We start from the raw sequence: 14,448 nt of genomic DNA, 5'->3' as shown, positions 1-14,448 counted from the left end.
CCTTTGGGTGAAGAAGTACTTCCTTTCATCCGTTTTAACCTGTCTGCTCAGCAATTTCATCGAATGCCCATGAGTTCTTTGCATGTTCAAAGTTCATTTGCATATGCAAATGAGTTATGCAAATGAGCTTCGACACCTCTTTGTCTATGAAATGGCCCCTGGTGACATGCTACCTGAAGGCTACCCAGTTATTAGAAGAGCAGGGTTTGGGGGGTTTTTTAGTAGGAACACACAGGAATGCAACGGCCAATTCTAACCAATGAGAGGGTGGGGCCAATGGCCGAGTGTACCCCAGTGAGAGAATTCTCTCAGGGCTTTTTGGGGGGGCAGGAATGCACAGGAACGCAGTTCTGTCTGGCTTGGTGTCAGGGGTGTGGCCTAATATGTAAATGAATTCCTGCTGGGCTTTTTCTACAAAAAAACCCCACGCGAAACAATGGTGGTATCAAGGGGTGTGGCCTAATATGCAAATGAGTCCCTGCTGAGTTTTTTTCTACAAAAAGCCTTATGTGAAACAATGGTGACATCAAGGAGTGTGGCCTAACATGCAAATGAGTCCCTGCTGAGCTTTTTCTAAAAAAAAAGCCCTGAAACAATGGTGATATGGAGTACAAAGAAAAAAAAGAAATTAAACAGGAATTAGTGCTTTCTTTTCAGCCTTGGGGCATGTAAGCTAATTTCTGATTTCGTGCTTCAGCAGGGAGGCAAGAGATCACTTCTTATCTGGGGAGGTACATTAGTCGAAAAAAGAAGAGGGAACAAAATAATTGTTTTCAAATCATTGTTTTCCTTAAAGAGAGTTTTCTTTTCTTTTCTTTTTCCCATCAGCCCAACTGATGAGTGGACTGGTCACCTCATGGCTCTTTGGTGTAGTGGTTAAGTGTGAGGACTCTTATCTGGGAGAACCGGGTTTGATTCCCCACTCCTCCACTTGCACCTGCTGGAATGGCCTTGGGTCAGCCATAGCTCTGGCAGAGGTTGTCCTTGAAAGGGCAGCTGCTGTGAGAGCCCTCTCCAGCCCCACCCACCTCACAGGGTGTGTTGTGGGGGAGGAAGGGAAAGGAGATTGTGAGCCACTCTGAGACTCTTCAGAGTGGAGGGCGGGGTATAAATCCAATATCTTCATCTACCTCACAGGGTGTCTGTTGTGGGGGAGGAAGGGAAAGGAGATTGTGAGCTGCTCTGAGACTCTTCGGAGTGGAGGGCGGGATACAAATCCAATATCTTCATCTATCTCACATGGTGTCTGTTGTGGGGGTGGGAAGGTAAACGAGATTGTGAGCCACTCTGAGACTCTTCGGTGTGAAGGGTGGGATATAAATCCAATATCTTCTTCTTCTTTCCAGGTTTATAATCAGCTGAAAAGCCTTGACAATCTACAGTTCCCTTCTTCATCATCTGTCTGTTTGTTTGTTCTGAAAGCTGAGAGCCAATGTGGTGTAGTGCAGGGTTTCCCAAACTTTCCCCCCTGTGGCCCAGTTATTTTTACACATCTCCTTCATGGCCCACTAAAATTCAGTGGTGGAGCCAGGAGACTTTGGGGGTGCAGCTGGGAGACAAGAATGGTGTCATCGAGTCGGGGGAAGGAAGGAAGGAAAACGGAGCTCAGGCTTTGCAGCCTGTGTCAGTCTTTGAGGAGAGCTTTTCTCTGCACAACACAGACATGGGGGAAGGAGGGAAGCATAGCAGAGCTCATGTTTTGCTGGGGGCGGGGCTAGCTTTGGCTTTTCTTGTGACCCCGTAGTGAGGCTTCCGTGGCCCAATGCCGGGCTGTGACCCTGCAAATGGGGAAACACTGGTGTAGTGGTTACTGTAGTGAGGAGCAGTCTGTCCGGGGTTGGGACTGGGCACCGTTTCAACAGGGGCAGCGCCTGTCTGTTCCAATTGTCTACAAGTTCTCCAAATAGCCCTTCACTACCAGGAGGAGACAGGCAGGAGACAGGGAAGGCAAGGACTTAAAGATGGAGATGTGTGATTGTCATCCCTAATGCAATGACAAAATTTCCAAAGTCACTTCCAAAGTGATGTCATTGTACAGAGAGCAACAATGGGATGGGGGATGGGGGGGAGATCTCTCGCCATAACTGGGAATATGGAAGCTTAGCGCCAAATATGTATGCGGTGCTGGAGAAAAACTGCTTGAATACTTTCCCTAACACGTTCTTCCCTACCTGCTTTCTGCTTCAGCAGGAACCCAGGAAAATAGACGAGTAGTTGGAGCACTCCCTGGCGCTCAGACGTTTTGGGCTTTCTTGTGCAGACTGCAAACTGGGGAGCAGCCCATCCAGAATTGGGGCTGGGTGTTGCTTCAACAGGGAAAGCCTGCCTGTTGCAATTCCCTACAAGTTCTGCAATTAGCCCTTGACTGCCAACTAGGGTTTCCAGGCATAGCCTGGAGACTGGCAAGAGATGAGGTGGTGGGCTCTCCTTCCTTGAAGGTTTTTAAACAGAGGCTAGAGGACCATCTGACAGCAATGAAGACCCTGTGAATTTAGGGGGAGGTGCTTGTGAGTTTAGAGCGGTTCCTCAGTGGAACAGGCTTCCTCCTTGGGAGGTGGTGGGCTCTCCTTCCTTGGAGGTTTTGAAACAGAGGCTAGATGGCCATCTGACAGGAATGAGGATTCTGTGAATTTAGGGGGAGGTATTTGTGCGTGTCCTGCATTGTGCAGGGGGTTGATGACCTTGGGGGTTCCCTTCCAACTCTATGATTCTAAGTTTCCACAGGCTTCCTCGAGAGATGGTGGGCTCTCCTTCCTTGGAGGTTTTTAGACAGAGACGAGACTAGATGGCCATCTGACAACAATGAAGACCCTGTGAATTTAGGGGGAGGTGTTTGTGAGTTTAGAGCGGTTCCTCAGTGGAACAGGCTTCCTCCTTGGGAGGTGGTGGGCTCTCTTTCCTTGGAGGTTTCTAAACAGAGGCTAGATGGCCATCTGACAGCAATGAAGACCCTGTGAATTTTGGGGGAGGTGTTTGTGAGTTTCCTGCATTGTGCAGGGGGTTGGACTAGAAGACCCTAGAGGTCTCTTCCAACTCTATGATTCTATGAGAGAGGCAGAAATTTATAGATGAGAATGTGTCATTGTCCTCCCTGATGCAATGACACAACTTCCAACATCAACTGGGAAATGATGGCATCGTGTACACATCAGCATTGGGGTGTGGGAGATCTCCTGCCTTAAGTGGGGATATGGAAGTCAACTGCCAATTGTGTAAGCATTGCTGGAGAAAAACTGCTTTAATAATTTCTCTAAGACTAACAGATTTCCCCCACCCATCATCTTAGGGACTCATTGATGTCCATACATGGCTCTCTCTTCCTTGTTTCATTATCACAACAACCCTGTGAGATAGGTCAGGTAGGCAAAGTGTCATTAGCCCAGAGAGCACCATGGCAGTGTGGGTCAGTCAATTCGGTTCTCTCATTCCCCAAGTCTATCACACCAAATAGGGTCGTGAGTTCTAGGTTAGGAAATACCTGAATATCTGGGGCTTGGAGCTTGGGATCCTGGGAAGGGCACCGTTTGGGAATCTGGGACCTCAACAGGCTATAATGCCATAGAATCCATCCTCTAAAGCAGGGGTGGCCAACGGTAGCTCTCCAGATGTATTTTGACTACAACTCCCATCAGCCCCAGCCATTGGCCATGCTGGCTGGGGCTGATGGGAGTTGTAGGCAAAAACATCTGGAGAGCTAGCGTTGGCCACCTCTGCTCTAAAGCTGTCATTTACTCCAGGGGAACAGATCTTGGTCATCTGGAGATCTGTCTGTTGTGGGGGAGGAAGGGAAAGTAGATTGTGAGCCGCTCTGAGACTCTTCTGAGTGGAGGGCGGGATATAAATCCAATATCTTCATCTACCTCACAGGGCGTCTGTTGTGGGGGAGGAAGGGAAAGGAGAATGTGAGCCGCTCTGAGACTCTTCGGAGTGGAGGGCAGGATATAAATCCAATATCTTCATCTACCTCACAGGGCGTCTGTTGTGGGGGAGGAAGGGAAAGGAGATTGTGAGCTGCTCTGAGACTCTTCGGAGTGGAGGGCGGGATATAAATCCAATATCTTAATTTACCTCACAGGGTGTCTGTTGTGGGGGAGGAAGGCAAAGGAGACTATGAGCCGCCCTGAGTCTCTGATTCAGGGAGAAGGGGGGAGTATAAATCTGCAGTCAATCAGATAGATCAATTGTAATAGCAGGAGACCTTCAGATGCCAGCTGGAAACTGACAACCCTTCCTCTAACCAGCAGAATACCCAACCCAGAATTCCCAGTCTGAAATTGGGGACAATCCACCACTTTTGCTGGAATCAAGAGCTCCCCGCCATCACACCATTCCTATACTAAGAGAATATCCAGTGAATAACATTAACTCCTTGGTAACCAGCATATTTATTTATTTAGTAAGCTTATATTCCGCCTTTTCCCATAAACGGGCTCAAGGCGGATCACATGTGAATGTTAGGCAGGCAGATCAATTCCACTGCTGTGAAGTTAAATGCACTTTGCCCTTCCCATTATTCAGGTGTTTTTCCATCCGGGAAGGCAAGAAATAACAGCAAAAGATAGAACAGGAAACCGAGGCTATGACGAAGAGAGGGATTTTTATTTGATTTTCAAGAGAAAGAAAGCACGATTCCGTAGGGGTGCCAAATCAAACAAATGTCATCATCTACAGCACGTGAAACAGAAGGTTCAACAAAAAGAAAAATGGAAAGCTCGATAGTTATGCAGATGACCGTAGAGAAGCACCAGTCAAACCCTGACAAAGTGGGACACACTGAACAAGCATTGCAAGAGTTGAACTCGATTCTTGAAATCTTGGCTCTTGACTTTTCTGTGGATTTCAGCTCCCAGGTTCAGCGTTGCTCTTTGTTGTGCCTCTAATACCAGCCGCATCCTCCCTTGGCAAAGGAAGAGTTGGGCACACTGCTGGTTGGTGGACAGCTTGGAGCACAAGGGTTGCAGCTGATTGGTGGACAGCGTGGAGCGCAAGGGTTGCACTGCTCAATGCACAGGGGTTGGTCGGCGCAGAACATGGCTGGCCCTGGAACCTTCACCATGAAAGGTGGTGGCTGGATAGACACGGTCATGGGAGGGCAGGTTGAGGAGCACTGGTTCCACAGACAAGACATCTTTCTTCTGCTGGTGGGTGGACCTGAAGGAACATAGCAGGGTAGGAGACAGAGTTTATGAAAGTCAACAACATAGGACTCTCAAAGAACCCTGGGCTGCAGTAGTGTGTAGGTGGGTTGGGTCATGTGTGTGTGTGTGTGTGTGAGAGAGAGAGAGAGGAAGTCATGTTCTACTGGTTGAAATCTTTCCATCAGCAGATTTCTCTGCAGGATCCAAACCAGGAACAATGCTTTATTCAAATCTGTATTTTCAAGAGACAGTCGCTATTCGTTATGTGACATTGCCATTGACGGCAGTTAGAGCAACGGCTCTCATCTTCCTGGTATCCGCCTAGCGCATTCAGAAAGTGGGTGGAACCATTGGGTCTTTTGCCCAGCAATGCTTCTGACTGGCTGTGCAGATTAAAGGGCGTCCTGTGAAACAGAGATTCTGCCTGAAATACTGAAGAGGTGCTACTAGAGCAACATATAGCCTCACTCCCTGACATTTTGTGATTGGTTCCTCCTCCACTGGAAACCATTTTGTGACTGTGCTCACCACACCTGTCATAGTTCCCAATGTGTCCACAGGTTCAAAAAGGTTGGAGAGCCCTGGGTTAGGCTAAAATGAAGAATGGCAATAATCAGATGGGTAGTTTATTATAGCCAGAGTATATGAATGAGTACTCTGAAATGTCCTTGGGTGAAAGGCTGATTCTGATTGGATGGTATGGAAATGCCCTTGGAATGGAGCTGCCTAAACTAATTCCTTAGTTGCTTGTTGGGCATGGAAGTGGAGAGATGTATCTACTCATACCTCTCATTGTAGTTCCAGTAAAAGCATAGAATCATAAAACCATAGAGTTGGAAGGGACCTCTAGGGTCATCTAGTCCAACCCCCTGCACAATGCAGGGAACTCACAAAGACCTCCCCCTAAATTCACAGGATCGTAATTGCTGTCAGATGGCCATCTAGCCTCTGTTTAAAAACCTCCAAGGAAGGAGGTTTTTAATCAATATGCAAACTATGTTATAAGTTCTTAACATGGATCGGCCATTCCAAATAATGGTTCAACCAGATGTTTTGTTGTCTTTGGTTTTTACTGAGGTGGGGTTGGCACAATCCAGCTAACCCATTTAAATTATTTTAATCTACCTGAAACATTTTTTTTAAAAAAATCCCTGCTTACTTTCCAAGCAGAAGAATGAAATATTTCCTGTTCATAGATATTTTGAAGGTTTGCCAGCCTCTTCTAACATTAGGGAGAACTTCAATATTGGGAAGAACTTCCTGACCGTTAGAGCGGTTCCCCAGTGGAACAGGCTTCCTTGTTAGGTGATGGGCTCTCCTTGCTTGGAGGTTTTTCAACAGAGGATATATGGCCACCTGACAGCAATGAGGATCCTGTGAATTTAGGGGCAGATGTTTGTGAATTTATTGCATTGTGCAATGGGTTGGACTAGATGACCCTGGAGGACCCTTCCAACTCTATGATTCTAGACTCATGTCAATCATCATTCGTGTTCTGTAACCAAACCATCCCCCAGAGAAGTTGGAATGATCATGGACATTCCATGTCACTTCAGCCACTTCACAGAAAACAGGAGGGCATCGCAAACCACATTTAATGCTGAGAAATTGGTAAGCCCAATTAATAACATATGAAGAGCCCTGATGAATCAGCCCAGTGAAGGTCCATCTAGTCCAGCATTCGGTGTCCCACAGTGGCCTCAGCCAGCTCCTCTGAATAGCCAACAACAAGGCAAAGAGGCTGAGGCCTTCTCCTGAAAAGAGCATCAGAAGAGCCCTGCTTGGTCAGACCAGTGAGGGCCCATCTAGTCCAACCTCCTGTCTCACACAGTGGCCAACCAGTTCCCCTGGAGGTCCAACAACAGGGCAGAGAGGCTGAGGCCTCCCCCTGAGAAGAACACTAGAAGAGCCCTGCTGGATCAGACTAGTGGTCCATCTAGTCCAGCCTCCTGTCTCACACAGGGGCCAACCAGTTCCTCTGGACAGCCAACAACAGGGCAGAGAGGCTGAGGCCTTCGCCTGAGAAGAGCATCAGAAGAGCCCTGCTTGGTCAGACCAGTGAGGGCCCATCTAGTCCAACCTCCTGTCTCATACAGGGGCCAACCAGTTGCTCTGGACAGCCAACAACAGGGCAGAGAGGCTGAGACCTTCCCCTGAGAAGAGCATCAGAAGAGCCCTGCTTGGTCAGACCAGTGAGGGTCCATCTAGTCCAGCCTCCTGTCTCACACAGTGGCCAACCAGTTCCTCTGGACAGTCAACAACAGGGCATAAAGGCCGAGGCCTTCTCCTGATGTTTCCTCCTGGCTCTGGGAGTCAGAGGCTTCGTGTCTCTGGATATAGAGGTTCCTTTCAATTACAAATCAATTAAATTGTTTTTATTTATTTATTTTATTTTATTTTATTTTATTTTATTATTTATTTATTTTATTCAATTTTTAGCCCACCCTTCCCATAGAACAGGCTCGGGGCAGGTTACATCATAAAAGCAGTCAACAGTAAAAAATAGTAAAATACCAATTTAAAATATATAAATCTAAAATTACAAAGATTAAGACGGCAGATTCCGCCTCAAAGACATGGCCTATTGTCCAGGCCCAGCAGGTCTTGTAACACTGGAATTGAATTGGGTGGGTGGGGAGAGGCCAGTAACAAGTGACACCCACTGTCTCACTTGAAAGTAGGCTTGCTAATCCCCAGATCCCAGCAGGAGTTCTTCCTCTTTCCCAGGCTCCTTCCTGCCCCCAGTCAGCTGGCCGGCGGGAGGAAGCCCCACCCCCAGAGGACCGTGTGCCTCCGGAGGCTTCAGTCTCCAATTGAAAGGCTTCCTCTTGGGATGGAGTGTCTGTGTTACTTGGAAGAAATTGGCAGCAACTCATGAGTAGAGATCCCAATCCCTCACTTCAGAGTCGCCAGAAATGGGGTGGGGGGAAGGGAAACATCTGCTGAGCACTTCATTATTCCCTATGTGGAGATCGATTCTCATAGGGTATAATGGGGAATTGATCTGGAGGTTTTGGGGGCTCTGGGGGAGCTATTTTTTAAGGCAAAGGCACCAAATTTTCAGTATAATATCTAGTGCCTGTCCCCAAAGTACCCCCCCCCCAAGTTTCAAAATGATTGGACCAGGGGGTCCAATTCTATGAGCCCCAAAAGAAGGTGCCCCTATCCTTCATTATTTCCTATGGAAGGAAGACATCTAAAAATAATAATAAATTTATTTATACCCCACCCTCCCTGCCGAAGCAGGCTCAGGTGTGCGGTCCCTTTAAATGTGATGGCCAGAACTCCCTTGGAGTTCAATTATGCTTGTCACACCCTTGTTTCTGGCTCCGTCCCCAATGTCTCCTGGCTCCACCTCCAAAGTCTCCTGGCTCCACCCCCATTGTCTCCTGGCTCCACCCTCAAAGTCCCCAGATATTTCTTGAATTGGACACGGCAACCCTACTTGAAAGCCTTACAAAAGAACTCTGTTTTACAGGCCCTGAGGAACTGAAGCAGATTCCGCAAGGCCTGGATATTTTTTTTTAGTAATTTACAGAAAATATTTGTCATTTAGATTTATGAATCGCTCAGTCCCCGAGTACTCAAGGCGCTGAGCAATGAGCAGCAAAACAGAGTGCAAACTAACTAACAAATAACAAGCAACCATAATATGGGTGGAAAGACAGTCCGGAACCATTTCCAAGTCTCTGCATCCCAGCAAGTCAAAATCTACCTCAGCAAACCTTACCTGGGTCTCCAATGGAAAGAACTCAAAGGAAGAGTTTCTGTATCAGGAGTTGCTGGTGTAGTAGGCTCAGCGCAATGCAGGTTTTTATACAGTCCCTGGAGTTGTTTGAGCCTATGATGTGTTTTGTTTTCGTAAGTCTTCTATATAATTTCTGAGGGGAGGGGGTTGCTTCACACAACGCCCAATTTTGCAACCCATGATTTCACTCTTAGTAACTCTTCCTCACGATTGCTCACCCCACAGCTTGATTCCTTTCCTTGGGAAAGTGTTTTGGATTGTCCATTCTTAAAACATTTCCCCAAATCTTGCCAGAAATGCGCTTTGATATAGAAAACCACTAAGAAACATTTATATATATATATATATATATATATATATATATATATATATATATATATATATATATATATATATGTAGTTATAGAGTTAACTAGTTATAGTTATGAGAGCCAGTTTGGTGTAGCGGTTAAGTGTGCGGACTCTTATCTGGGAGAACCGGGTTTAATTCCCCACTCCTCCACTTGCACCTGCTGGAATGGCCTTGGGTCAGCCATGGCTTTCACAGGAGTTGTCCTTGAAAGGGCAGCTGCTGTGAAAGCTCTCTCAGTCCCACCTACCCCACAGGCTGTCTGTTGTGGGGGGGGGGGGGAAGGTAGAGGAAATTGTGACCGCTCTGAGACTGAGATGCAGAGTATAGGGCGGGATATAAATCCAATATCTTCGTCTTCATCTTCTTCTTCCTTTCAATTTCAACATAACATTTTACCACAAGCCAGTGTATATAATTACAGGATCAACCTTTTTCTCTTACAACCCCCACCCCCCAAAAAACCCCCCAAAAAACAAAACTAAAGTCCATAACACAGTCAATTCATGTGCAAAAATCTTGTCCAAACGAGGGATCAGGAAATCTTTACAGCCTTCATACAGGCACCCCTTCTAGATAATCCAAGACATTACAGTTCTGTTCTTCTTCAGTTGATGTTAAATGCAACCTGATTTCAATGACTTCATACAGACACAAAGTTCACAGCTTACAACAATGATTCAGGGGGTTCTTCTCTAGAGAGTAACTCTATAGCTATAAAAATTGTTTCCTAGTGGTTTTCTATATTTCAACGCTAAAACCCCTACTTTGTGCTTTTGAATTGCACTTTGAAGCAGAATTATTTTTATTCATTTGTTTAGCTGTAAAGTACTGGACTTTATACAGCAGCCCCGTGGCGCAGAGTGATAAAACCGCAGTACTGCAGTTCAAGCTCTCTGCTCATAACCTGAGTTCGATCCCAGTGGAAGCTGGGTTCAGGTAGCCAGCTCAGGGTTGACTCAGCCTTCCATCCTTCCGAGGTCGGTAAAATGAGTCCCCAGCTTGCTGGGGGGAAAGTGTAGATGACTGGGGAAGGCAATGGCAAACCACCCCGTAAAAAAGTCTTTTGTGAAAACGTCGTGATGCAACGTCACCCCAGAATCGGGAATGACTGGTGCTTGCACAAAGGACTACCCTTATCTTTACTGGACTGTATATTTGGAGGGAAGATGTCACGCACCCAGGCTGCAGCGGGAGCGTTAGTGATGTGATGTTACATTTCGAGATCTGGATGCTATACAGTAACCAATGAGCAGTCTTGGTGCAAAACTTGACTGCCGTGATTGGGTATGGGGCTCTGGCGGGTGGCTCTTCTGCATGCATATAAGTGGCGTCGCAGCCCTGCCATGTTGTTCAAGTATGTCGTCACCAATAAAGCGACATTGTGTTTTACTACAGTGCTATCCCGCTATTTCTACCATCATTAAATTGGGCCCTAAAATTGCTTATTCTGTATGATGTGCCCTTCCTGCCTGTGGTGCATAGAATCATAGAGTTGGAAGGGACCTCCAGGGTCATCTAGTCCAACCCCCTGCACAATGCAGGAAACCCACAAATACCTCCCCCTAAATTCACAGATCCTCATGGCTGTCAGAGCCACTGTTGAAAAACCTCCAAGGAAGGAGAGCCCACCACACATCCCGAGGAAGCCTGTTCCACTGAAAAACCGCTCTAACGGCCAGGAAGTTCTTCCTAATGAACATATGAAGCTGCCTTATACTGAATCAGACCTTTGGTCCATCAAAGTCAGTATTGTCTTCTCAGACTGGCAGCGGCTTTCCGGGGTCTCAAGCTGAGGTTTTTCGCACCTATTTGCATGGACCCTTTTTTGGAGATACCAGGGATTGAACCTGGGACCTTCTGCTTCTCAAGCAGATGCTCTACCACTGAGCCACCGTCCCTCCCCGAATGTTGAATGTTGAACTGGAAACTCTTCTGATTTAATTTCAACCCGCTGGTTCTGGTCCTACCTTCTGGGACCACAGAAAACAATTCCACACCCTCCTCTAGAGGACAGCCCTTCAAGTACTTGAAGATGGTGATCATATCACCGCTCAGCCTCCTCCTCTCCAGGCTAAACATCCCCAGTTTTTATTGTTTCTACTTGTTTAATCGTAATCTATTGTTTTAGCTTTGAATTTCAGGTTTTTATTGTTACTGCTGTATGTTGTGATCCACCCTGAGTCCGTTTACAGGAAAGAACAGAATATAAGCCTACTAAATAAATAAAATAATTAAAGCATGTTCCTGGTTGAACTCTAATGCATTAAATCCAGTATTTAACAGTAGACAAATAGGCATCCCACTTTTCTGCCCTTTCAAGGGCCACCTGTCAAGCATGGTACAATTCCATTGTTAATTCATTGCTTTATGGTCCTGCCTAACCTGGTCTGTGAAATATCATGGAGGACCTAACTTTACTGACTTGTTATTCTTTCCCTTCCCCCCTCCTATGCTTTATGGCTTGTAATTAGAATTAGCGAGAATCGAAACTAAGTAGTCGGCACCTTCCCATACATTCCAGTGAGGGAGTGAGAGACATCTGTGTAAGCAAGGACACCATTCTGATAATGCTATGGGAAAGTAGACAGTTATGATAGTTTATGTCTGAATGCTACCCCGCAACCCCATCCCTTGGAATCCCTTTAAGTAGTCCTTAAAAGTATTGTATCAATGTGTAGTTGGCATTACTCTCAAGAACCCGTTTCCAAAGTATTGGTCTATCGATAAACGTAGTCTTTGTATCAACTTCGACTCATCATTGAACCCGCATGCTTGACACCACCAAGGAAGTGAAGAAATTAAGATATACATAAGAAGAGCCGTGCTGGATCAGGCCAAGAGTCCATCTAGTCCAGCATCCTGTGTCACAAAGAAGAAGATATTGGGTTTATATCCCACTCTATACTCTTAATCTCAGAGTCTCAGAGCTGTCACAATCTGCTTTACCTCCCCCCCCCATGACAGACACCCTGTGAGGTGGGTGGGGCTGAGAGGGCTATCACAGCAGCTGCCCTTTCAAGGACAACCCCTGCAAGAGCTATGGCTAATCCAGGGCCATTCCAGCAGGTGCAAGTGGAGGAGTGGGGAATCAAACTCGGTTCTCCCAGATAAGAGTCCGCTCACTTAACCACTACTCACTCTCTCAGCCCCACCCACCTAACAGGGTGTCTGTTGCGGGGGAGGAAGATAAAGGAGATTGTGAACCACTCTGAGGCTCTGAGATTTGGAGTGGAGGGTGGGATATAAATCCAATATCTTCTTCTTCTTCTTTTGGAAACAGGTCATCCTAAAAGCAGTAAGTCTGCAATTTACAGCTCTTATCCGAATGAGTCAGAAAGGAAAACTAATTAGGCGTTTTCACACATATGGAACTGCTGGATGAAACATTTTTTTAAAAAAAATAATATTCCTTGATTCCTCAACTGTTTCCATTTCATTGGAGTGATGAAGACGGTCATTAGCGGAGTGGTGTTTCATGGTGCAGGAGAGAACATTATGTGCTTTAGAAGATATATTTATATATTGTTTTTCTGTGAGATGTGAGCACTGTGTACGAGACACCAATTAGACCTAATCCCTAATTACATCATGAGTAACTTTCCACCTCTTCCAGTTGTACTACCAAGGTAGCATTGGATCAATGGTGTTGCTATTGTCTGTTGTGGCCTTCTTGGAGTTTATTGTGATCACCACAGATCTCCCTCATCTATTTATTTTATTCCGGTTGGACTTTAACCGATTCCCATTTTCCGTTACTGTAGGAGAAAATTTAAGAAATACTGAAGCCATCAGAAGTGAAATAACACCAAATGATATTAGCACCAGATTGTTTTTTTAGTTGTTGAATTTTAAATTATGATGTATTGATGTTGTGACATTTTGTTGTTTATTGTGATTTTATTGTTGTGAGCCACCCTGAGCCTGCTCCGGGATATAAATCAAATTGAATGAATGAATGAATGAATGAATACATAAATAAATAAATCTTATCTGGGAGAACCAGGTTTGATTCCCTGCTTCTCCTCCCCTGATTGCCTTCCTGGTTGCAGGTGCTCTCCTCACCTGATTTACTAAGCGTCAAGCATGAGATATCAAAAGAACCAGTCCTTGGATTTTGAAACAAAGTTAGGTTTATTGATAATCCATGTGGCTCATTCGAGCTGAAGACTGGAACTGATACTTTGTAACACTAGAATACATGCTTTAAAACGGCACATCAAAGGTTCTATAAACAATTCTACGTTCAAGTGTGAAATTCACACTTATCTATATTGCGGCTAGCACATCCTGGGTTCAGGCCTGGCTGGGCCTGGGAACAAGTCGCAGGAGGTCTTATCTTCAAAGAGGACATTCCTGCATTTGTTAGTAAAGCGAAAGAAGAAAGGTGGGGGCTGCTACTTTGATGTGCTCCCATTTGAACTTTGGATTAGAAACAACTCTACAATCTGAATTCTATAATATAAAAGTAACAATTCAAAGATCTGGCTTCTGTAATATAGAATGGGTATACAATGCTTGACACTAAGACCTTTTAAAAGAATGGATCTATGCCCTATGACCTAACCATTGTTGTGAGACAATCTTTGAAGAGGGCAACACCAGTAGAATGCTGTTTGAAGAACGTAGATTGACCATGGAAGTGTATCAGGTCATGTGCTTTGATAAATTTGAAGGTCCCACCACTAGTATTCATATATCCCTCATGTGCCTACAACTTAAGTACTTCTGCTGCTGGAACTTCTTCCCCTAGTATAAGTGCCAAATCACTGGAGTCCTTCTTCAAGGCAAGTGGAGTGTGGTTCCCCCCCCCTTGCTCCCATTCTGCTTCCCTTCCTTGCTCAATGGTCCATCCCTCCCCTGTGGAGATTCCCCAAGATCCTCTGGCTCTCAGATGCCAGAAGTACAGGGAAATACACTCTGAGATCTTGTCACCTTCCGATGACTTGAGGGGGTGGCAGTCTTGAAAAAGGCTGTTGGAAATCTACTTCTGGACCCAGGAAATTACAACAACTATCAACTAGTCTTAGATGATCCATTCTTGAGCAAGGTGATTTCAAGGGTGGTGGCTAGACAGCTTGAAGGTTTGGTGGATGAGGCAAGTTGTGTGCAGCCTTACCAGTCTGGTTCTAGGCCTGGTTATGGGACTGAAACAATCTTGGGATTCCTCCGGTAGATGACCTCCACCACAAGATGACAGAGGGTGTGTTATT

The 14,448-nt window shown here is 45.8% G+C and overlaps 1 non-coding gene across 1 annotated transcript; it reads right to left on the bottom strand.

Moving 5' to 3' along the window:
- Positions 1-11,064: 11,064 nt before the first annotated feature.
- On the bottom strand, positions 11,065-11,139 carry TRNAL-GAG (transfer RNA leucine (anticodon GAG)). The gene has a single exon. It is a non-coding gene; the product is annotated as a tRNA-Leu (tRNA).
- Positions 11,140-14,448: the final 3,309 nt, after the last annotated feature.

The sequence above is a fragment of the Heteronotia binoei genome, chromosome 1 (genome assembly GCF_032191835.1).
Source record: "Heteronotia binoei isolate CCM8104 ecotype False Entrance Well chromosome 1, APGP_CSIRO_Hbin_v1, whole genome shotgun sequence".
Lineage (NCBI taxonomy): Eukaryota > Metazoa > Chordata > Lepidosauria > Squamata > Gekkonidae > Heteronotia > Heteronotia binoei.
The sequence above is the reverse complement of the archived record's forward strand: the minus strand, read 5'-3'. Positions and strand labels throughout refer to the sequence as shown.